Here is a 25,053-nt window from a genome sequence, read left to right on the forward strand (position 1 = left end):
CTGTCATTTGCCTCTCTTAGTTAACTGAGTCAACACTGTGTGATGGAAATCAGCAGCTTCTTATCAGCAAAGCAGCACTTTGTGTAAAAAAGAAACATTGCCAATTAGCTCAGATTTAATTAAGCTGTCAGGACCAATCATCCTTTAAATGTCATTTGTATTCTGTCTTTGAACTCATCATCATGATTTCTGTCAAGTTTGATTGTTTAAAGGTTAGAGTAATTAGACAAGGCTTGCTGTAAGCAATCAGGAAATAAACTCTGTGAAGGTTACCTGTAAATTATAGAAAACTTTGAAACTTAAAGAGACACTGAAATCACTTAAAAGGCTTCTGTACTGTCCAAACTTTACTCACTTATTGACATTGTGTTGTGTGAACATGGTCTGTATTAAACATAGATGTAGACTCATTGGCATGACCATTAGTTCCTGAAGAAGCGTTATGAAACCCAAAGATGTGGTCGTCATTTTGGAAATGCTGACTCAACTAACTTCCAGCTAAACTAGAACTAGAGCAATAGTTGAGGCCAGAGGTCTGCTGCCTGACAAACAGTAGCTGTTACACACTAAGCTGTTGTTCTATCAAAAGGGATGGGTTGTACAATACTTCAGCTCCAATAAAGTTGTTAGGAATAAAGTACAGCTGTGATGGAAAAAATACAACTTTGAATTATTATGAGCTCTGATGGGTCTCTTTGGCATTTGGATCCAGACTCAAGTGGACACTTGTAGAACTGCAGTTTATTTCACCTCTGAATAAGCCTCATTTTCCAAAGCCGAAGGTTGCTGCTTGAGTTGGAACTACATTTCTATAACCTTACAGAGAAAAAATGTACCTCAAGATGGCTTGCAGTGTAACATTTTGGTATTAATACTCCTAAATCTATTTCAGTCAGACAACTCACGTTTACTTGAGATAAGTGTATTGCAGCATACAGTGTTGTGTTTGGCGTATGGGCTCTGAACTTCATTACTCCTCGTAGATTATTTAAATGCAGACATTAGGAGTAATGAGATAGGACTAACCCCCTCGGAGCCCGCGGGTGGATGCAGGGGAGGAGGTGGGGATGAACTTTCACACAGCACTGAGCAGGACAGCAGGAGCACTGGCAAAGCAAGAGGCAGAGACAGGGAGACTTGCAGTTTAAATAGACCGCGGAATGAGGATGTTGAGATCAGCTGATAGAGAGGTGATGACGTGTCAGTATGAATGAGAGCAGCTTGAGTTGTCTGCCTGAACTAGCTTGCAGGCGGCGCTCCATTAAAGGGGACATATCACGCTTTTTTCATCAATATATATTGGTCTAAGAGGTCCCCAAAACATGTCTTTAAAGTTTATGCTCAAAAAAACACTTTGAAATCAGATTTTGGTCTGCCTGAAAAGTCCTCTTCTTCATTCCTCATCAGAACACTCTGTTTTCCCTCTGACCACGCCCCCTCAGGAAGTGGATGTGCCTCGGCTCTCCAGCACGTTGATCTAATGTTTACATGTTGGCTGAATATACACGGCTGCTCAGAGATCGCGTTACTTCAACCCTCTGAATCTGATCCAGAATCTGATCCTGACGGAGAGGCGTCTGTAGCAGGACCTTTCTAAAGGATTGGTCATAGATTTAGTGTTTCTTGTTGTTTTATTTATCAGTATGTAGACGTGTGTCTTGGTACACAGCTACGAACATGTAGCTATGTGGCTATGCTAACTAGCGCTAGCACTTATCCATGATAAATAAAAATCATCCACTAGATCTTCAAATCTGCAGACGTGGGGAGTAAAACCGACCTCTGCCAGAAAGGCAGCAGGACCTTTTATGAAGGATTGGTCACAGATTTAGTGTTTCTTGTTGTTTTATTTGTCAGTATGTCGACGTGTGTCTTGGTACACAGCTACAGCTACAGCTACAGCTATGAACATATAGCTATGTGGCTATGCTAATTAGCGCTAGCACTTATCCATGATAAATAAAAATCATCCACTAGATCTTCAAATCTGCAGACGTGGGGAGTAAAACCGACCTTTGTGTTTATTAAGACAGCCTACAACTAGCATGCCTCCCTCCTAAGCTCCTTGTTAGCACACATTTGTGCAGGTAATGAAAAACGGGGGAGGGATTCAGTATTATTTTATACAGTCTATGAGCTGAACAAGCTCCGAGCTCTGACTCCGTGACAGACCGGATATTGTTGTTACGTAACAAAAACACGGAAGTCTGAAACGGCTGGTTTCACACACATTTACAGAAAGGTGGAGAAATCAGAACAGGGGCAAAATGGATTTTTTACATTCTCGGGGGGTTTGTAGACATGCCAGGGACACATATTTCAGGTAGAGAACCATTAAAAAGTCAATTTTGCATGATATGTCACCTTTAAATAGAAATGTTCAGTTCACTATGAAGAAATATACGCAGGTTACGATCAGTTTCAATGTAAAAAGTGCTGTAATGGTTGATGCAATCATTTTTAGATGAGCAGGTTTTTTTGCACTGGTCCTCCTGAGCTTTGAATGGATAAAAATGACTTGTGCACACCGACCAGAAATCACCAGATCTGAAGTTAATTCCATAAACTATAAGTGGTGGACTACAGTTCAGAAGTTTTGAGTCATGTATGTCCCCATTAAAAGATATAATGCACTTCAAAACATTTCATACATTTTTAAATGTTAAAAATATTGTAAACTCAGTTTGACAGGTCCATCTTAACAGCTCCTTCATTCAGACAGAGGCCTGTAGTTTACTCAAAAAGCAAGCTTGTGCATGTGTGGTCATATGTGTACTTGCCTTCATGAGTGTGTCCATGTCCACCGTGTGTGTGTACAATATTGACAGCATACAGACAGGAAGTTGATTATCCAGCTTGCAGGGGGATGAGGCCTGTCTGGACTTCAGGTGGGAGTCACAGCAGCGAGGAGTGATGAGACAATCAGACAGAGAGGGAGAGAGAGGAGGGCATGTGTCAGGGGCAGAGGACGACGACAATAAACTGTCCGTCTCTGCTGACATGAACACAGCACTATCAGGATCAGATTATCTACAGCACTGCTCTGAAAAGTGACATACACACACATACATGAACACACATGTATGGGACAAACATACAGGAACTTCAGACACACTTTTTACTTCAGGTTCACTTTGAACATAGTTAAAGTGTTCCACTGATACTGGAAATTAAGTTTAAAATTAACCAGAACAGATTTTTGGCATGACTATGAAGCTCATTCTAACATTTATCAGCATCTTGTTGTTTTACAGCTCAAAACATTTGTCTTTTGAGTCAGTCTTGTTGCTTTAATCAGTGTTGAATGAAGACACAGCAGAAAGCTGCTCTTGGTAAAATACCAAGATTAGGCCACTCGATGGAACCCAGCACTTAACCATCCTAACCAGCAAGTAGCTTATTCAGTCTCTCAGATGTTGAACCATTGAATGAATACCTATATCATTATGGACAGTGTGTCTGTATTTAATTCCATTGTGATATATACTGTAGATTTAAGCACAGAAACAATCTAGCTGGTGGACATCATACCCATTACTCTGACCAGAGCACAAATCTAACTCATTGATATGAGGTCAAAGATCCCTGGGTGCAGCCCACAGCAGGTCCCATTGAAGCACACACTCATGTTTTTGCAAACTTAAATGACTTTTAGGTTAGTGTTCATTACGTTGTCTCACGCCCTTCTTCCTCTGCTCTGTGAAAAATGCAATGTACATTAAATTAAATAGATTTCATTTATTTACAGGACCATGTACAATATTCAACATACATGTTGCCATTTGATGCATTGTTACAGAATTAGCCTACAGCTAATTTACATCTGCAGTCCTTTGGCAGGTGACAATTAAAGCATCACATTGTTATAAATACACACACACACACACAAACTCCCCCTCTCTCTACACAACAACAACAATACAGGCTCTGTGTCATCAGAGCTGTCAATCAATCATCTTGTTAAAAATAAATAACTAATTAGATTAAACTTCTCTGAGAAATAAGAATTAGAACTAACTGCTATGACAGAAAGTGTTACGGCTTGAGCAAAGGACTAGGACCCAAATGCAGAGTACAGGGAAAAAATATTTATTAAGCAAAAACCAAGGTTCAACAAAAAGCACCTTGCGGGTAAAAACAACTGAGAAAAAGTACAAAACTAGGAGTAACACAAAATCACCCAAAAGGGGAAAAAGGTTCTATCAAAAAACTCACAAACAAAAACTAGGAATCAATCCTCTGAAAACAACTCGAGATAAGTTCACAGAAAAGCGTGGCTTGAATCTCCTCAGGAGCAAGGCTACAACGGGACATGGAGCATGCGGCTAGAGGAATAATCTGGCACTGGAGGAGTGTTTGGTGGTGGCTTAAGAAGCCAGTGCTGATGAGCAGATCAGGGACAGGTGTGCCTGATGAGCCTCACTGCTGAGGAGACCGGCCCCGCCCCTACCCATGCAACCTGCAGGCAGAGAGAGAGAGGGTTAGGGCAAATCACACAACAAATCAGGACCATAACAGAAAGCATGTTTTAGAAAAAAAAACATTTTAAAATGTCCATCTGATATTATAGAAGAGGTAGGCTTCAGGACCTGTACTTCACTCAGTCATCAGCATAGCTGTTGTTCCAGCAATGGTTTGATGCAGTCTATTCTGTGAATGGGCATTCATTAGACTGACAACTTTTTATTTTGGTTGTTGTTTTGTTTTCTATTGGTTAGGTGGTCTATGTGTACATAGTGCTGGGCAATATTAAAAATGATGTTATCACGATAAAATATTTCATATCAGTCGATATCGATAATTATCACGATAAAAATGAAATCATTATTTCATTTAAATTTAAAGTCAGATTTTTGCTCCTGAGTGAAAGTTGAAGAATCCAGATAGTTTGTTAGTTTGTATCTGGATTTAGTTTCTGATAAATTTCTTGAATCCATCATTCCTGACGGTGCTAACAGGAAGCAGGTCTTTAATGTAAGATGAGATTTTTGTGAAGTTTTACTTTGTAGATTCTTTTTTCTCTCAGATTGAGGTTATTTCCATAATTTCATTTAAATTTACAACAAATATATGTCAAATGTTATACTGTGTATCAGTTTATAGAGTATTGTTTTGAGTTGTACTCTCCCCTTTAAGATTGCTAAGAGTTACAGATAGAGTGATGTTGTTTCCCACAGTGCAGTGAATGCATCACGTTTATTCAGTGTTCAGTTGTCCCACTGTTGCGGTGGACATTAAATGTGTTCACAGCAGAAGTTGTCTCTGTGCTCTTCCTTTACCCACATCCTGAAAGTAGATTTAATGAAGTGTGTGAAGCTAATAATTAACGCAGAGTCGACTCAGTGTCAGACTGACGACTCTGCTTTGAGCTGCTAGGTTTTGAGTCTTCTACAGCTGTCGCACGTATATATATTCAGCTCCGAACGTCTTTGAGCCCCGCCTACCTCTCACTCGGCGACATGATTGGCTGTTCAATGCCGACATGATTGGCTGTTCAATGCCGTCTTCTTCTTCTGTCTAATGTTGAGTGGCAACTAGCGTTTAAAGGCTCATTAGTGACCCCTCCATTTAAAATGGCTGGGTGGTGAATTACATGTTTATTTATTTCGAAAAAAATATATATTTATAGAGACAAATTATATCACGGTAATTATCCTTATCGAAATATCGCCTGGCACTATGTTTACATTAACAACAAGGTAAAAAAAGAATGATACTGAAGCGTTTGCTAACATGTTTACATGAGGCGTGTCTGTGTTTTGTTAATTAATCATTTCAGAGTAAACATTCAACTGAGGCTGAGTCAGGATTTTTTTCTGTTTTGTTGAACTTTGCAAAATAAAAGCATGCCATTACAACTTGCATTAGTACCTTTGACCTTTACACACACATGTAATACCTGCTGTGTTAGAAAAAAGAAGTGAATCAAAGTTAACAGGAGAGGTGTCATGAAGAAGCACATTATTTATTATGAAAGTCATTCACATGAAAGTAAGCACTCAACCTAACCCAGCCTGTCCCTGCTCTAAGTGAGCGAGTAGTTTATAGAATTGATGATCCTATCTTTGAACTCAATCATAAGATTTTGTCCTCTTCAGTGAGTCCTCCCATTCACAGAGTACAAATGTCTGAGTGTTGGCCTTTTTGTTAGTGTGTTCCCTTTTTATGCAAAGAACTGTTTTACATGAAAGCTTTTATTTATTCTTTTTAATTTCTCTACATTGCAGCAAAGTCCACCAGAGTTTAACATCTTTGGTTTGTACAAGCTTTAATAATGCATTAGGTCGTGGTATTAACATTAAAATATGCAGCTAAAATGCTCATTAAATTTGCATAAGCAGAAAAAACAAAAACGGAGTGCAAATATGTCGTAAGATGACCATTAACAAGCCCACGAAGAAAGGGCAGGGGATATTAGGAGGTGCGACTGTGTCTGAATTCATAGGAATACCTTAATCTCACTTTATTGTCCTTTTCCAGCTAATTGACTTTTAATTAATCCTCCTGATATTTGGACAAGCACAGACCTCAGCTGTAGGTGCTCTGTGCTGAACACCTGCTTTGTGAGAGGCTGTGAACTTTGTTCAGGGGTGGGTACAACTTTTTCACTTTCTCAGGAAACAGTGAGCTGAGAATAAGATAAGTCATTTTTATACATTCACAGCTCAGGAGGACCAGTGCAAAAAAACCCTGCTCATCTAAAAATGATAGCATCAACCATTACAGCACTTTTTACATTGAAACTGATCGTAGCCTGCGTATATTTCTTCATAGTGAACTGAACATTTCTATTTAAAGGTGACATATCATGCAAAATGGACTTTTTAATGGTTCTCTACCTGAAATATGTGTCCCTGGCATGTCTACAAACCCCCCGAGAATGAAAAAAATCCATTCTGCCCCTGTTCTGATTTCTACACCTTTCTGTAAATGTGTGTGAAACGAGCCGTTTCAGACTTCCGTGTTTTTGTTACGTAACAACAATATCCGGTCTGTCACGGAGTCAGAGCTCGGAGCTTGTTCAGCCCATAGACTGTATAAAATAATACTGAACCCCTCCTCCGTTTTTCATTACCTGCACAAATGTGTGGTAACAAGGAGCTTAGGAGGGAGGCATGCTAGTTGTAGGCTGTCTTAATAAACACAAAGGTCGGTTTTACTCCCCACGTCTGAGCAGATTTGAAGATCTAGTGGATGATTTTTATTTATCATGGATAAGTGCTAGCGCTAGTTAGCATAGCTACATGTTCATAGCTGTAGCTGTAGCTGTAGCTGTGTACCAAGACACACGTCGACATACTGTCAAATAAAACAACAAGAAACACAAAATCTGTGACCAATCCTTCAGAAAGGTCCTGCTGCCTTTCTGGCAAAGGTCGGTTTTACTCCCCACATCTGCAGATTTGAAGATCTAGTGGATGATTTGTATATATCATGGATACGTGCTAGCGCTAGTTAGCATAGCCACATAGCTACATGTTCGTAGCTGTGTACCAAGACACACGTCGACATACTGATAAATAAAACAACAAGAAACACTAAATCTATGACCAATCCTTCAGAAAGGTCCTGCTACAGGCGCCTCTCCGTCAGGATCAGATTCTGGATCAGATTCAGAGGGTTGAAGTAACGTGATCTCTGAGCAGCCGTGTATATTCAGCCAACATGTAAACATTAGATCAACGTGCTGGAGAGCCGAGACCACGTCCACTTCCTGAGGGGGCGTGGTCAGAGAGAAAACAGTGTTCTGAGGAGGACTGAAGAAGAGGGTTTTTCAGGCATGCCAAAATCTGATTTCAAAGTGTTTTTTTGAGCATAAACTTTAAAGACATGTTTTGGGGACCTCTTAGACCAATATATATTGATGAAAAAAGCGTGATATGTCACCTTTAAGGTAACGTGAGACAAGGTGAACAGGACTTCTGCAGTTCTATTGACATTTCCGTCATCATTCAGCTCTCCTTCTTGCTATCATCTCTACCTTTTTAGGGTTTAGGTGACTTGGTAGAGATAAGCTGCTTTGAGATGCTCTCACCAGCTCTGCTGTCGGTGCCTGGATTGCAGGAGAAGATGTTGCTCCACTTTTCCCTATCAGAGATGGTTGGGGTCCTCAGACTGCTCTCACATCTGTGCCCGCTAACTGTCATTATTACCCCACTCACAAGACCAGCCTGAGACAACACTAGGGGCCTGATATACTAAGATCCCAAATAACAATGCTAAATTGCTTGGGCAACCAAAAGAATATCACGTGCTATTTATGGGCGTGTTGCAGGTGATCTACTATGATTGGTGCAAAAGTGGTGCGGACCGCCCTGAAATGAGGATTTTGCGTGTGCTATCGGCTGTCACCATCGATAGTTTGGGAGAGCAGAGTAGCCGTAAACGAAAAATAAAGTTTGAAGTCATGGAGTTGGAGGTCTTGGTGGAGGAGGCAAACAAACACATTGGTGAATTCCAGCAGAGACATCTCAGCATTGCCAAAAGTGATTTCATTATTTGAAAAGTGTTTTTGTAAGTTGTCCGTCATGACCGTTAAAACATATAAAAGTATCTTATTTCTTAAATGGAGAATCTTCAACAGATGTATGACAATCCCTGCTGCACTCCTCAAATCAGCTCAGACTAGAAAACACCTCAGAAAATGTAGTGTTGAAGGATTTTCTCCATAGGAGATATGGCATGGCTCCTTTTTGTGACTGTCTCCAAATCAGCCCTCAATTAGGTCATCCAGCAGCTCAAAAATGGCATTGCTTCCTATACTATTTTTATTACTGACAGTCCAAATATATCGAAACAGGCACAGAGGATTCTCTCTCTCTCCTTCGTGTGTCATTGCACCTATGCCTCTTTCTCGCCACAGTGACCGCAGCCATTTGTGTTTAACGCTGTGCCAGTTTGCACCTGCCTTTCAAACCTGCTAAATATAGACACAAAAACACCGCCCTCTATCTGTCTCAGGTTTGATAATCACACTGCGTGTGCTAAATGATTATATTTGCATCTCCTCCTCCCAGTATTTTAAGCATTCTGATAATCTACATGTATTCTGCATATTCATGACGGCAAACACGCTAAATGGATTGCGCTTGCTATTTTGCTCATTTGATAGACGCAAATCCTCGGTGCACCCGGTTAGTACATCAGCTTTGCGTTCGCTGTCAAGTTTGCACGTGTTTTTATACACGCAGACCTTTTGTAGATCAAACCCTTAGATCTTTACCACAGTGTCGACATGCCGAGGGGAAATTTGCAATTTTCCTTTACGTAGATTTATTGTTTAATGTGTGTGATCAGGTTGTCCCTGGCGTCACTTTTGATTTAGTCACCATTGTATTGAGATTTGACCAATCAGAATCAAGTATTTAATATAGCTGGTTAATGAAATAGATCAATAACTGTAGATAGATATGGATATACTTTATTGATAACCACACTGGGGAACATTTGTTTGTTCCAGCAGCTTACAACACAGGACATGAGAATACAACAATGTACTTACATGTTAAAAAAATTTAAACAAAATAAAATATAAGTGATAATGATAAGGTGAATATAATATAAAATAAGATTAAAAAAAAGTGTAATATATATTACAGATATGTACACTTCTACACTTCTATCTTATGAATCGATAGTAAGGTATGTGATTGCACAGATGAAATTGCACCAGGTTTTATAAGCCTACACAGTATGAAAGTGTATCTTATTCTCTCAGTATTACATTACGTGTGTTTAAATACATTTGTTTTTTAAGATCATACCACAAACACAAATCTTCTTAGAGGGATGATGTTAAGTAGAGGGAACATTAAACTGCCTACCCAAGAATGACAAATGAATTTGCAAAACTATATGAAACATTTTTTTGAAAATTGAACTCCACTCATCCTCAAATCTCAACATGACTACTGCATCCATTTAAAGAAGCAATGGAGCTCTTATGAAGGTTCCTGATGAAGAGAGACTCTTCAGGTTGTCCTGACTTTGGATTCATCACATGCTTGTAGGAGATCAGATTTAAACCTCTTTCCAGTGTTTAAATAACTGCACAGATTCTCATTTTGATAGACCAAACAAGTGTCCCTTACATGTTCAAACTCCATCTGCTGTCACGTTGTAGTTTTGCAGGCAGGACAACAAAGTCTTGAGTAGTTTATACAGCCTTCTGTCGTTTAATTTGGTCAAGGTGTGCACGTGTGTTTGCATCACTGCATCTATGTACACATATACGATTCCCATGATAGATACCTGGAGATAGAGGGTGGTGAGGGTGTGCAGGGAGATTATAGTGTGAGGGAGGTGTAATGAAGGATGGGAATGCTGAACACAGAGTGATCAAGGGCAAGAGGAGAGAGAGAGAGAGAGAGAGAGAGAGAGAGAGAGAGAGAGAGAGAGAGAGAGAGAGAGAGAGAGAGAGGATAAGAAAGCAACAGACAGAAAGAGAGATAAAGAAGGCTGATGGACATGTCTCATCCTCTCTGACAGTTTCATCAATAGCTTGAAGAAACACACACACACACACACACACACACACACACACACACACACACACACGTCCTGTGTGATTGACAGCTAGCAGATGCTGGGTGAATGAAGTTGTCACACTGGTTGCTGATCAGCTGTGCGTCCCCGTAACAACAGCTGAAGGCTCAGCTTGACGCGTCGCTGCACTTGAAGGTGATCTCTTGTTTTGCCTCAGAGCATGTGTGTGAACGTGTGTGTTTGTTTCGGTGAGAGACATGCAGATTAAATAACAGACAGTATTACTTAGTGTGATATTTTCTCTGCCAATCAAGATCATTGTGAATTTCCAAGGTTTTTATTCTTTCTTTTTGTCTCTGTTTGTCCAGATCAAAGAAGTCTTTGTGGAACGAAACCACATTTAACTCAGGTTGAAACTTTGAGAGTTTACACAGATGTTTTGATGACAAAGCTTTATTGGACGCCTGCTTATGATCCCAATAAAACTTAAACCAGCGAATGTGTGGTGAAAACAGAGCTAGAGCCTGATGATAGAGACGCATACAGGCTCAAGAAGCTTGTCTTGATCAGCTTTGTGATCGGTAGATCGGTGAGATCTTTCAGAGACTGGATGCCTTGATGGAGGAATGGATAATGTTCAAGTTTCTTAGAACTCTGACAAAAGTTAACCACCTCTGCCATGACATGCAGGTTGAGACATCTTTTTGCAAAAGACCTGTCACTTTGAATCTTTTCAAAGCATAGGAAATAGTATCACCTGCCAAGTAGTAGTGATGTGCGGATCAATACTGAAATATCGATACTTCCGATACCAGATCTTTATGCTCAAAAATCGATTCTCAAATCAAAATATGGATACTTCTGATCCTTCAGTCATTTGAGGCGATGTATATCATTAACAGGAACACAGTGGAAAGAAACTAAACCATTGAGATCTTGTCTAAATGATATGTGGTTGGTGGGAACTACTAGTTCTAGTTCTTAATAATTAAACAATAATTTATTTTAATGGTTTTATTGTTTTACTTATTTTCTTTTTTTTAGTGTTTAAAACATTTTCACATATTTTGTATGATTGTGTCCTCTGTTTGGTTTTTCTGATGTTGTATTAGCTTGGATATATTGTAAATGAGACCGCTACCTTGATATACTTATAAGTTTAAAGGTGACATATCATGCAAAATTGACTTTCTAATGGTTCTTTACCTGAAATATGTTTCCCTGGCATGTCTACAAACCCCCCGAGAATGAAAAAAATCCATTCTGCCCCTGTTCTGATTTCTCCACCTTTCTGTAAATGTGTGTGAAACGAGCCGTTTCAGACTTCAGTGTTTTTGTTACGTAACAACAATATCCGGTCTGTCACGGAGTCAGAGCTCGGAGCTTGTTCAGCCCATAGACTGTATAAAATAATACTGAATCCCTCCTCCGTTTTTCATTACCTGCACAAATGTGTGCTAACAAGGAGCTTAGGAGGGAGGCATGCTAGTTGTAGGCTGTCTTAATAAACACAAAGGTCGGTTTTACTCCCCACGTCTGCAGATTTGAAGATCTAGTGGATGATTTTTATTTATCATGGATAAGTGCTAGCGCTAGTTAGCATAGCTACATGTCGTAGCTGTAGCTGTGTACCAAGACACACGTCTACATACTGACAAATAAAACAAGAAACACAGAATCTGTGACCAATCCTTCAGAAAGGTCCTGCTGCCTTTCTGGCAGAGGTCGGTTTTACTCCCCACGTCTGCAGATTTGAAGATCAAGTGGATGATTTTTATTTATCATGGATAAGTGCTAGCGCTAGTTAGCATAGCCACATAGCTACATGTTCGTAGCTGTGTACCAAGACACACGTCTACATACTGATAAATAAAACAACAAGAAACACTAAATCTGTGACCAATCCTTCAGAAAGGTCCTGCTACAGGCGCCTCTCCGTCAGGATCAGATTCAGAGGGTTGAAGTAACGCGATCTATGAGCAGCCGTGTATATTCAGCCAACATGTAAACATTAGATCAACGTGCTGGAGAGCCAGGGCACATCCACTTCCGGAGGGGGCGTGGTCAGAGGGAAAACAGAGTGTTCTGATGAGGAATGAAGAAGAGGGCTTTTCAGGCAGACCAAAATCTGATTTCAAAGTGTTTTTTTGAGCATAAACTTTAAAGACATGTTTTGGGGACCTCTTAGACCAATATATATTGATGAAAAAAGCGTGATATGTCCCCTTTAAAATAAATCAATCAATAAATAAATAACTCAGAAATACATTACTTTTTTTAGATTTACCAGACACATTGGGTGTATTTGCACAAAGTATCGGATCGGTATCGCCGATACCAGTCTGACTTTTACTCTGTATCGGATCGGAAAGGAAAATGGTGATATCGAACATCACTACCAAGTAGTGATCGAACTAAAGTACAAATCTATCCTAATGCTGTAAAGAGACGGAAACAGAACCTACTTCCTCTTTAATCATAGTAGAAGTTATTGTAATATCAATAACTTTAACTGGATGAAACTTCTCTGTTTTATGTTTGTGTTCATACAAAATATTATGTTGATCAATGTAAGTAAAAAGTAAGTAAAAAATGCATTCATATAGCACTTTAATGCTCAGTTACAAAGTTCTTCACAGGCACAAAACAATAAAAACAAGAAAGATAGAAACAAAATACAGAAATAATCAGACAAACAAAGCAATAGACAGACAACCGTAGAGGTAAGATAGGAGGTTCTATGAAGGCCTGAGTATACAAATGTGTTTTGAGTAATTTTTTGAAGCTATCAACAGACTCAGCAGACCTGATAGCTTGAGGGAGCTGATTCCAGAGGGAGGGGTGTAGATGGAAAAAGCGAAAAAGCACTGTCACCTTTTGTTTTATAGTTAGAGCAGAAGGCTGATATTAGATGATCTGAGTGGAAGAGGGGTGGGATAAGGGATGAGGAGTTTGGAGATGTAAGTGGGGGCGAGACCATGAAGAGTTTTGTATGTGGTTAGAAGGATCATGAAATTAGTTTGGAATTTAACGGGAAGCCAGTGGAGTGATGTAAACTTGCAAACTAGGAGTAGTTTCAATTATCTACAGTACATAATACAATTTAAAGATTCAGATAATCTAGATACATCTGTGTACAAAGGGGACCAGGCTGAAAACCAATACTAGATGGACGTGGTCTTCAGGCCCTCAAGCAGCCCTACATTAAAAACAGACATGCCTCTGTAGTGGAAATCACAGCATAGGCTCAAAATCACTTCCAAAAACCCTTATCCTTGAACAGAATTGTTTGCTGCATCCACACATGAAGGTTAAAACTGTAACATCCCAAAGGAAACCATACATAGACATGATCCAGAAGTGCCAGTGACTTTCAAAGCCTACTTAGGTGGACTGAGGTGAAGTAGAAAACTCTCCTGTGGTCTGACAAATCAAAATACAACATTCCTTTTGGAAATAAATCAGTTTCCTTGACTCCAAAGAGGAGAAACCACTCAGCTTGTTACCAGTGCACAGTACATAACCCCACATCAGTGATGGTATGGGGATGTCCACGTCTCCATGGTATGGGAAGCTTACACATCTGAGCTAATAATGCTGAACAATATATACAGGTTTTAGAGCAACATATGCTGCCATCCAGTCAATACCTCTATCAGGGTAGACCTTACATATTTCAGCAAGACAATGCCAAGCCACTTTCTGCACTTATTACAACAGCATGGCTCTGTAGTAGAAGAGTGTAGGTGCCAGCCTGGCCTGTAGTCCTGATCTTTCTCAGGCTTTGGACTACCTTTTTCTTATCCTACTCTAAACTTGTCCAGTTTCATTTGCCTTTTTTCCCCCAACAGCTGCTTCCCCATTATCTCTAATCTCCTTTACCCCTTTTCACTTTCTTTGCCCACTACTTCACTTCTTTATCCTTTCCTTTCCCTCTGTCCTTCAGCTGCATCCCCCTCACACTCCCCACCCTGCAGTACTAAGTGGGCTTTGAGGAGTTAACGTTCAGATGTGATATCCCACTCTGTGAAGCCTCCAGATATCTATTAAATGATGCAGCTCTCTATCACAGCTTAGACACCAGATGTTGCTTGCATCTCCTCTCATTGCAGATGTAATGGGCCTGAATGCTGCAGTTTGCGACTTCACTGGCATCCATCCTGTGCACTGCAGCACCACAGGAGAAACAAGAGAGAGATACAGAGACACAGTGTGTGTTAGAGAGAGAGGGAGAGAGAGATGTAATTATCCTCCATTACCACAAACTCCTTTATTTCCCCCCAGCAGCAGAGGGAAGTCTCATCAAGAAATGACAGCTATCAAAGTAAAGATGGGCGTTCTGTGTCTGAGAGCGAAGATTTGCTTGATTTCCACTGTTTGCCTGTTGGTGAGTGTGTTTGTGTGAATGTTCTGGGAGGTAGTTGCGTTTATGGGAATGTTCGTGCATGCATTCTTTTTATTTTTTGATAAAACCTTATGGAGATAAAATCCAGTATTGGATTTTCTTGACTGAAACCAAGAAGAGTGCATGGAATATAATTCATTTGTTTCTTAGACGGTCGGTAATGTTAAGAAATGGTTTTGATACAGAAAGGATTCAAACAGTTCACATGACGGTCACTGTCCAGCCTGAGCATGTAATAACGTCCCTAAGGATCCCTCATCATTTAGTAATAAGATTTTATAATAGCATGCTCAACACCAGCTTGTTCAGAGACGCCCTTGCTGTACCTGCTAAAGTCAGGACCAATAAAGCCTGATCGCCAAGAGTTATCTGCACTAGGTTTTCACTTAACGTCACCAAGCACACCCAGATGGCACAAAACTACATGCAGGTGAAAATGTTATGGAATCACAAACTTCCTCTGTCTTCTCGAGTCAATATTAACCCTGCAGAATCAAAAAGAGAGGTTACATATCTGTTATTTACCGACTGTAATGTGTCCCAGGATGGTTTCACATTAGGAACCCGGGCCTGGCTCCAAATACAATTGACCCTAAAGTCCAGTTCATTTGATCAGTGTAAACTGAATCCACTTGAAGAGGTGGTCTCGAGCACGATTTATGTACTTGGGCACGATCTGCGGGATATGCAAACACAACAATTCTCAGCGTGGCTCGGGCTCATTTCATCCTGTATTGCAGAAAGACGTGGATGAATAGACTCACAAGTATTTAGTGCCTCAGCCGCGTCAACCAATACTGCATTGGGTCAATGCAGTAGTATAAACCAGGCTTAAGCCATACAATCAGCATTTTCCATGTTAACAGATGAGCAAATGTCATCCTCGAAAATTTTAATGAATTCATTGTTTCTTTCATGACGCTACATTTTTTTTTCTGTACCATTTTTTCCCAAGTTTTCATTTTCTGAGAAATTTAGTTTCCACATAATAATCTGTGTCTGGAATGAGGGATGTGTATTTCAGTTAGCAGAAGGGTTAGCAAGATCCACCTGGTCTTCTGTTCATGTGTTGACTCCATAAAAAGTCCCCGGCACAATGTGTCAACGCCAAGCGGCAACCTCCGGTCTCAAACGATGAAGCCCATGCAGAAGTGTTATAACATGCAATACATTGAGAATCCACTTGAGGCTGGCTGCAGAAACACAGGAAACCACATAGACATGAATGGGAAAAAGACGATCTTTGCAGCATTAATAAACATGTTTACAGCCTGGTTCAAAAAACGGCTTGGCCCTACAAAGCTAATCTCTGACGTGACTTCCAGTTGGGAAAACACAGCTATTGGCTAGGAGGCTCACACTACATCACACTCTGCCTGGTTGAGTTCCTCATCTCCAATATGGCTGCCGCCGTCGATTGGTTTAAAAACAGCTCTCAGGAACAGATGGGTGACGTCACGGATACTACGTCCATATTTTATACAGTCTATAGTCAATGCCCAACATGGCTGTACTTTGGCTTCACCTTGTTATTACACGGTATGAGTAAAACACACAGTCAGTGTAGGCAGTTTAACCTTTGTCACAATCTTCAACATGTAGTCATTACCTGAAGTCATATTAAATTGATGATTAGTTCATGATGAGTAAAAGGAACTAATGGTGCATCCTACATGAATTAAAACAGTAATTCATCATGAGTCATGCATTCATTTAACATGAAGTAAGCATTAATTCACAAAAAATGTGTACCATTATTGTAAAGTATAATAAATGACATTAGGTCTGGGAAGTTCAGACCTGATTTAATTCTTTTTTCAACCAAATTTCAACCTTGAAATCCAGGTTAGTGCTCACTGAGCATGGACATTTCCACACTTTTTTTTAAAATAATGAAAATAATACAAATGTAAAACATTTCACAATATGCTGTATACATTTTGATGTAAAGCTTATGAACCTTGCTTCCCATCCAGCTCATCATTCTTTGTGCAGAGTTCAGTGTTTCAGGTTAAAAAGTGTTGTTACTGAAGCTGAAGCAATGGCCCTTTTCCCCCCCATATATATATATATATATGGTCTATCTGTTTGTCATGCACAACCTGAGCTCCAGCAGACGACAAATAAATCTCTTCATCCACGTTGCTGTTATTCCGCTTCACATTTGATCTTGGAGGATGTGGTCACAGACAATCAAAATCATAATTATGGATACAGCGCGGCTAGGGGACATTTTAAAAATGGTCTTGAGGTGACCAGCGTTCATCTATTTATTTTTGTAGGGGTCTTAGCACGAGCCACAAACTTGATTTATTTCCTTCTGCTTTTAAGGGTGCAAGACCCAGACATTCAGAAATGAAGTGGAACGCTGCTAAGAATTTCAAATGCACTTTTAATACATCCCCCTCATATTGACGTTTAGGTGGGAATCCGTCTTTTTTATTTCTGTCATTTCTAGTACCGCAGTCGTTGGTATATTTGTGGGTGTGTGTGTGTAAGTGCGTGTGTGTGTGTGTGTGGCAACATTTATTTCCCCTCATCGTCTGTTGAGAGTGAGAGGGGAGGTGCGGGGAGGGCGGGAGTGTAATGGTAATCATTTTTTTGTGACTGCGCCCAGGGTCTGAAGTGGCTGTTGCAGAGGACTTTTAGATTGATCTTGCAACACACACACACACACACACACACACACACACAAGCCCTGAAGAAGATATGCTATATGGATCGCATCCATCCCCCTCTGCTTGCCCTCCCTCCATGCCGCCATTTGATTAATGATCCAAATATGTGAATAAAAATATCAAAACAACTCGTCTAACGGAGGGATCCTGAAACGAAACTGCTTAAGGATGAAAGTACAGACTAATGAAAGGAACTGCTTTTATTTTATTATTTTAAGCATTATTTTGTGGTCTTGTTTCTCATTTCTTTTTGTGATTAGTTGGTTGGGTCCTCAGATGTTTCACGATTGCAGATGATGAGTTGGCTCTTGATATCAGACTAAGATTTCAAAAACACTCTTTTTTGTTAGTGTTGTCTTTGATCACAAGTTAAGTGTTGTGTTCTTACAGTATTACTTTAAATATGGGTGTTAATGCATGAACATATGTGTATGTGAGGCACCCTGGCGAGCATGCTGATGCTTAATTCACAGCGGTGGCACAATCAGCCCCTTCTAACACTGCCGACCACTAATTGACATTTTCATTAACAGCAAATTTATGTTCCTATTTCTGTCTGCTATAATGACCATTTCCCAAGCACTGCTATGAGCTCTGCTAATGGACATGGAATAAGGGCGGAAACTTGTTTAATTATGATGGAAAAAAAGAGGCCATACATGCTCAGGCTACTTAACGGTGTCAGAGTCAAGGAGGTGTAGCAGGGCTGGAGGTGACAGATGATTGATGGATATAGAAAGGAAGAAAAGACGACACACATCAAGGCCCTGAGAAACCCGACTGACAGGGAGCCAGGTTTAGAGGACATATTCACAAGCAATGGCCTTTTTATTTCATGCATTAAGCATAAAACAAGATATCTGAGGAAGTTGGATATTTGCCACATGGACTTTTGTGACAAAATCTGCAGAAATAGAAGAAAGGTATTGCTGTCTTGAAAAGCACAAGGACTTTTCAGTAGGCGGCACAGCAACAAACAGAGCTCATAAGGATGTCTACGGCTGGACACTCGCTGGCTCTTTTAATACGGAAGAAGTCATGAGTTCATCTTCTCTCTTAATCCATCTTTCCCCCAATAGCTTCCAAAAGCTTCACCCTAGAATCCAACTGACATGGCATCCAGAGCAATGTTGAGACCTATCAAACTGAAATACATGCAGAACGTATTGTTAACATTCAATATATTTCTGAGATATCAAACTGTGTCTGCTCATACACATCACCTTTCTTCTAGTGCTGGGCGATACCACACTTTTTATGATTTGATAAGATACGGATTATTTTTTGGAGGATTTATTCGATACCTGATACTGATACTTTCAGTGATTAAAATAAAATAAAATGCAATCCTTGAAAGACAACTCCCATGACAAATACAGTTCATTTAACAACTTCAATATATGCAAATCCTTTGGTGGCATTTTTTTAAATAATGAAATAAATGTAGAAAAACACATAAATAATCAATCCATCAATCAATCAATCAATCTTTATTTGTATAGCGCCAAATCACAACAAACGTTATCTCAAGACGCTTTTACAAACATAGGAGGTCTAGACCACACTATGTCAAATTATGAACAGAGACCCAACACCAAGACAGGGTAAGACTCAGTCTGACCCCACCTTAATCCACCATGAGCATTGCACATCGCAGTATTTAGCTAGTTACAGTGGTGAGGAAAAACTTCCTTTTAACAGGCAGAAACCTCAGGCAGAACCAGACTCATGTTAGACAGACATCATGCCTCGACTGAGTTGGGTCTGGAAAGACAGATAGAGGGGAGTAAGAGAGAGAGGTGATAGTGATGAGACGAGTCGTAGAAGCTGTTGCCGCTGAAGTCCAGCACGTCCGTATCAGCTGAAGTCCAGATCGTCCACAGCAGGAGGACGTCTACGGCAGCTCAGAGGAATCTACGAGACAATGGAGCTCAGGGACTCCAGAAAGGTCTATGGTTAGTAACTTTAATGGGACAGGGAGAGTTAAAGTAAGTGATGAAGGGGTTGGGGGGAAGAGGGTGAGCTAGGATCCCAGTGTGTCAGTGTGCCAGTTCCCCCGGCAGTCTAGGCCCATAGCAGCATGACAAAAGCTGGTCCAAGCCTGATCCAGCTTAACTATAAATAATAAATAATTAACATCCTCTATTTAAATTCTCTGAGTGGAAAGTTTCAAACAGCCTCTTCACCATGACTATTGTTAAAATGACACTGTGATCTTGATGTCTCAGAGTTTGGGGACAGTCACCCCCCTGGATATACAGTCCCTCCAGGAAGTTGCGATTTTGCGATCGCAACTATCAACGCAAATTCAACCAATCAGCACGATTTTTTCGCGGCCTTGCAATTTTATACAATCACCGAAACTTTCCCGCAAATTTGACCAATTACCTCAATCTCAGCCCCTGTACGTCATCGGTTTCATCATCAATTTGACTTCCTTGGAACATAAACATAAGTCCTCACTTGATCGGCACTTTTCAGCAACAAAACACGCACAGAGAACGGGTGAAGAGAGGGGACAGCAGGCAGGACAAGTGACCATGACAACGTTGTTATTTATAGATTGAGGGGCTCAGTGTTAGCTTGGTCTCTACCTGCAGCAGGTGTGCTTTATGAACCAGCTCTCCTCACCTCCATGCATCTGTCTCATCTTCATTGATGATTTTTACCCCCCGGTGTGCGTTAGTGACAAAGACACAACCGGGGGACGTCTGTTTACTATTTGATGTTTGACGTTGTTGCCGTGGTTACCGTAAAAAGCTCTGCATCTACAGCTTGATTTAATCCAGTTTGGTGAAACATCAGACACATTCAGTAAGTTTTGATCAACTCCTTGTCATCAAAGATGCAGATTCATTTCAGAGTGCCGTGAACTGACTGTGCATCAGTCGCTGTGAGGTGCATTCAGGGACCGTCGTAAATGTGCAATACAGTCCTTTCATGGCATTTTTCTGTGAATCAAGAGAATCAAAATACAGTCACAGTGGCCACATCAAGAATGTTTTCTAAAAACATCTGTAATTTAGCGTATTTACTTGCCCCTGAGATGTTATTGGGGGGAAAAAGCAAAAAGAAAAAAAAAACGCAACTTTCACCGCAATTTTTTCAAAAAGCTGTCGCAAATTCAGGCTTTTTGGGCCGCAACAATCACAAAAAAATCCCGCAAAATCCTGGAGGGACTGGTTAAAGCTTTCTCTCAGAGTCCTCTTTGCTGTAGATGGTGTCGAGGTGCAGGTGATGCATCCTTCTCTGCTTCCTCTTTTTGTCTTTGCCCCTCTTTGAGGTAAGCCTCGGGATGCACTGTTTTTAACTGTTTAAAAGACTTGCTTGTGTTGCTGCAGTGTTGTACATTTTTACAGCACAAACTACACCTCAGCAGAGTTTAATGTACGCTTGAAAAATATGCCCACACCACACTCCTCTTCCCTCTTTCTCTCAGCCATGCGTCACCTCAGACTCGTGCAGACTGAACTGTTGCTAGCAGGCTAAAAACAACTAACTGGAGTCACCGCTCTTCTGGTCACATGACATGGATGGACTAGTTCAATTTTAGGCTATTGGTACAAAACTTGGAGTAAGTTGCCCTATACGAATCAGAAGTGACACATGCACTTTTATTTCACATTTATTCATTAGTATCGATTTTTTATTAGAGTAATCGATACTCAAATGAGTAGCGTGTGAGTATCGATATATCGATACGCCCACCACTTCTTTCTTCTGTTCTCAAACCCTCAGGGTGCTTTATACTACTTACCAGGACTATAGGTGGATCAGAAATAAGCATTGGTTCTCCCTTTATTCACGTGTTGGTGAGAACTGTGCAGACAGTATCAGTAAATCTTAAGTATTATGTTGTGAATTTCTACAGCTAATGAAAGACACTAGAAGGAAAAACAGATTTTTAAAGCATTAATTTATTGTAAAAGTACGTCATACAAATAACCTCATCATCTCTGCATCACCATGCTCCACGCCAAAACTCCATCAGGTCATAAAAGTAACAGCGGCTTTGGTGCAAATAAGTCCCTCACTAGATGAAGTTAAGGTGTTAACCACGCCTAAACCACACCCTCAATTAGCTGACAAGCCTACTTAAACGTAGCCAGCCTACTCCAACTGCTTGTCCGTGATTCTTCAACCCACTTTCCCTCACCTTACTCTACTGCACTTAACCTATTTCATTGTCCTCTCCTACTCAACTCATGCTCACTCCTTCTATGCCCTGTCTACTTCCAGGTACAACCTGAGTCAAGATCAGCTCTGGCAGGATAACGCTGAGACGGAACCCACATCCTGAGTCTCCTTCTGCTGGGCACACCACGCACAACTAATTCATTAAATGTTCAACTTATATCCTTGTGTGGCGTACGTGGTCCTTGCTAGTAAAAGGACTCTTCTGGAGAACGATGAAAACATACTGGCCCTCATTTATCAAATGTGCGTACGACCAAAAACAGGGTGTACGACCATTTCCACACAAAGGTCGGCATTTATTAATTTGAACGTGGGTGGTATCGCTTTAAATCCCACGCCAGGTCTCAGTCCAAGTATGCAAGTTTTCATCTCAGTGTGGAGCGCAGTGCAGCAAAGTAAATCTGGCTGTGGCAGAGAATTAGCATGTATTAGTACAGTGCATTTTTAGACAGACACAGAGTATCACAGATTAATATTTAGATAGTTAAATTAGATATTACACCTTAAATGTATTTTAAGTGTCGCTCTCTGTCGATCCCTGCAGAATACTTTAGAAATGACGTTGAGCAGCGCGAGCTGTCAGTTGATTTCTTCCTATAACAAATGAGTGTTTACTTTATCGATTTACTTTAAAAATTTATGAAGCTTTCAGTATCATCACTCACATGTGAACAGTTAACTCTCTATAGAAAATATTGTTGGTGATTTAAACAGAAAAACAAAAACATGTAAATTCAACAGAGGAAACTGAATTAAACTTTTAGCATTTGAAATAGGTTGGTTTGTTTTTAGAAAGATGTGATTGATGACAGGACTTAACATGAAGACGATTGTTTTACTCCTGATTATTTTATTGAATGGATGGCCTGTGTGTGTGTGTGTGTGTGTGTGTGTGTGTGTGTGTGTCTGTGTGTCAGCTGACCATTTAATAACAAAGAACATTCATTCACATGAGATCAAAACCTGAAGTTATTAATAATTAATGTAACACTCCGATGTGCCTCGTTCGTAATTGCGCACAAGCGATTTCTCGCTCAGGCTGTTGGTTACAAAATGACGACAGTCAGAGTTGATTGAAAACAATTGGTAAGTTAACCTGGTGTGATAGTGGTGGGCATATCAATTCTGTGGTATCGATATAATGATATTTACACGCTACTCATTTGAGTTTAGATTACTATAATGAAACATCAATACTAATTAAAAAATGCGAAATAAAAGCGCATGTGTCACTTCTGATTCTTTGAGACATCATGATCACAGTGTCATTTAAACAGTAGTCGTGGTGAAGAGGCTGTTTGAAACTTTCCACTCAGATCATTTAAATAGAGGATGTTAATTATGTATTATCTATATGTTTTTCTAAATGTATTTTATTGTTTAAAAAAGGCCACCAAAGGATTTGCATATTAAGTTTTTAAATTAACAGTATTTGTCATGGGAGTTGTCTTTCAAGGGTTGCATTTTATAAAAAGAATAAATCACTGAAATTATCAGTATCAGGTATCGAGTAAATTGCCAATAAAGTAATCAGTATCGTATCAAATCATAAAAGTGTGGTATCGCCCAGCACTAGTGTGCGGCCTACGATTTTGAATATTTTCCATCAACTGCATTGGACACAGGCGCAGGTTCGTCTGTGCCCCCTGCGCCCCGAAACAGACCCAGTAAGTGCTGCCACTCCCCTTACAGTACACAGAGATGGTTTCAGGCTGGAGTCTACAGCGCAGCTTGTTTTGAGAGCGGCCACATGTTTTTTTTTCACAGTGATCTTAAGGTCTGCAGTTTTTCCCCTGAATATTAAGAATTACATAGTAAGGCCTCTAAAAGTTTCATATCACAGATGAATAAGTTTGTTTTTTATCGAAGGATTTATAAATCAAATGTTTAAACTTCAGCTGGAGTTCAGATTTCAAACCCACGCTGCTGACTGCTGCAGTGACTTTCATCCAGACATGGTTTTTCTGACTCCCTTTAATGCCTCTTTTCTGCCAAACAACACGGTTGTATGTTTCCTGTTTTTTCGCCGTAGAGCGTCCCTCCATGTCATAAACTCTATGGGTGATCCCAGCTGAACTGTGAAGAATTAGGGGCATGATATTTAAATGATGATTGCTTTCAGCCGCCACATTCAAGACCCGATCATTCATACGCTGGGATTGGTCAGATACAAATGTTTCATAAATCACATGTGTGTCCTGTCGTAAGACCAATTCAGCGCTCAGATCTGCACCTGTTTTCACAGAAGATTGATAAATGAGGGCCAGTGACTCTACTTCCATCACACAACAGAGAGACACAGACAAGAGAGGACAGTGGCTGTAAGGGAAAGAGAAAAGGAGTTAATTATGAATGGGGTGATCATGTTAGAGAGGAAATCACATAACAGGGTAAATTCATTCAGACCTGTGTCATCATCTAGCTCTGCTTCGGTTCATGTCCTCTTTGTACTGTTTTGCAGCATGACCTTCTTCACTGTTGTCTTCTTTTGACTCTGACTTTCCTCCTTTATCCAACAATGTAGTGACTCTGAGTCGCTGTATACTGTGATACACCAAGGAGTTACATTTAGAAGTGATGATACTGCATACAGGAACATACCACCACACTTCAAGCACTGTTACCTGCCATTTAGCTCATTCAAACATATGGAAACACACTCCATGCTTCTAGGTATATTGTTGTGCCAATGGGCAACTCAACATGTGGATTAGGAGAGTCAGACATTAAACTGCTGAACATCAAACAGTGGATGACCCTCTAAAACAGGGGGGTCAAACATGGGGCCCGCGGGCCAAAACCGGACCGCCAGTGGTTCCAATCTGGCCCGTGGAACAACTTTGCAAAGTGAACAAATTACAGCGAAGACATTAACTGCAATTTTTCAATAAAGGTAACTACTTTTTCAAATGTGTCCTCTGGGGGTCGCATACAATCATAGTGCTGACGGAGCGCACCTGAACAGCACTTTTTTTTTTTTCTGGGACTTTTTCTCTCAAAGTGAGAAAATAGATGACTTGCTGTTTGCATAATCTGGTTGAGATTCATAAAGACTTTTTAGAGCACTATATGATGATCCACTAACTACACCCCTGCATACAACACTGTCCAGAAAGCAAACTGTTCATGCTGGAGCTGAGGGGGTCCATAATAGTCAACTTAACCTTCTTCATTATTATAACCTCTGTTCTTTTGCTGTAAACATTACACTCTGTGTGTCAGGTGAATGGGTAACCTGTGTGCTCGGTGTGTTTGCAGCAGGTTTCAGGGCTTAAAGAATAAAATATT

This window comes from Notolabrus celidotus, chromosome 3 (genome assembly GCF_009762535.1).
Source record: "Notolabrus celidotus isolate fNotCel1 chromosome 3, fNotCel1.pri, whole genome shotgun sequence".
NCBI classification, from domain to species: domain Eukaryota; kingdom Metazoa; phylum Chordata; class Actinopteri; order Labriformes; family Labridae; genus Notolabrus; species Notolabrus celidotus.